Source organism: Mus pahari, chromosome 1 (genome assembly GCF_900095145.1).
Source record: "Mus pahari chromosome 1, PAHARI_EIJ_v1.1, whole genome shotgun sequence".
In the NCBI taxonomy this organism is placed as follows: Eukaryota; Metazoa; Chordata; class Mammalia; order Rodentia; family Muridae; genus Mus; species Mus pahari.
This window is the reverse complement of record NC_034590.1, coordinates 52,924-54,633: the sequence shown is the minus strand read 5'-3', so window position 1 is coordinate 54,633 and position 1,710 is coordinate 52,924.

Here is a 1,710-nt window from a genome sequence, read left to right as displayed (position 1 = left end):
TATATTTCTCTTTGTCATCTCTCCCCGGGCCTCTTCATGCCTGTTCAGGTTCTGAAGTAGACCCTGTGATCTCCCTGTAGGGATTAGGAACTCAATACCCCATGTCAGGATTATCTATAGCCCTGGCCTAGGCTGGCGTCAGGCTCTGCAGAGCATGTCCCAACTTCTGATGGCTTTGGGGAGATTCTTTTCAAGGTAGGTCTCTCCATTTTAGTGCTGCCTGTGGCTAGGAGCCAGACGCACTGTGCCTGCAGCTTGGGAGGAAAAGCTATTGTCAGCACAATGTCAAGATGTTAGGGTCAGTACTAAGCTTTGAAGCTTTGTGCTTGTGACTGTATCCCCACCCCACAGGGAGGGATTGCAGAGCAAAGCCTGCGGTGTTGGGGAGCCAGGGAGCCAGAGGGAGCTGTAGTGTCGGGGGGGGGGGACAGGGAGCCAGAGGCTGCCTCCCCCACTTTCACCACCTCTACACATGGTTCTTTCTTTTCTACTTTTTATTCTCTCATACATTATATCCGGACCTCAGTTTCCCTTTCCTCAACTCCTCTTAGTCCTTTCCCCACAAATCCCCTTCCCCCATCCACATCTCTTCCATTTTCCTTCAAAACACAGAGCAGGTCTTCCACTGATATCACGTGAGCACAGCATACAATAAGACTAGGCTAGGTGCAAACGCTATGTCGGGGCTGGACAAGGCAACCCAGCGGTATAAAAAGGGTCCCAAGCGCAGGCAAAGCTGTCAGAGATAGCCCCCCCTCCAACTCCCAAAGTTGGGGGTCTCACAAGAACACCAGACAACTCAACCACAACATATGTGCATGTGGAGGACCTAGCTCAGACCCATGCAGGGTTTGTGTCTGTCACTTCAGTTTTCACACATGATTCTTCTTCTCTTTTCTCTTTCACTGTCTTCTTGTTGATGTTGTCTCCAGTACTAGGACTTGAATTCAGAGCATTGTACATACTAGGCAGGGGCTCTACCACTGAGCCACACCCCCAGCCCCTCACTGGAGGATTCTAGGCAGAGACTCTACCACTGAGCCACACCCCCAGCCCCTCACTGGGGGATTCTAGGCAGGGGCTCTACCACTGAGCCACACCCCCAGCCCCTCACTGGAGGATTCTAGGCAGGGGCTCTACCACTGAGTCATGTCCCTAACCCCCTATTGATGGATTCTCAGCAAGCTCTGTACTGTTGAACAACATTTCAAGCCTCCCCTCTGACCCTAGCCTAGGGGTGGGGACCAGGATCTAATTATGTAGCCTTGGTCTGGAACTCACTATGTTGAGTATGCTGGCCTTGAACTCATCTGCCTGTGTCTGTCTCTCAAACTCTGGGATTAAAGATGAGTGGGTCCACCACACGGAGCTTCCAAGCCCTTTTCCTTTTTGGGACAAGATCCCACTAAGCTGACCAGGATGGCTTTCGAACTCACGCTGTAGCAGAGCAGCTTTTGAATTAGTGATCCTTCTGTCCCAGTCTCTGGAATAACTGAGATCACAGACCTGGCTTTCTTGGTGAAGGGTCTCCCACAGGACCAAGTGTGGCAAACACGGCTCTGGCAGGCCTTGCTCGCCTTTCTCCTCCATTCCCTCTGCCTTGCTAACAAACATTAGATTACATTTACATTCCTTTTTGTTTGTTTGTTTGTTTTTTGTTTTTTCAAGACAGGGTTTCTCTGTGTAGCCTTGGCTGTCCTGGAACTCACT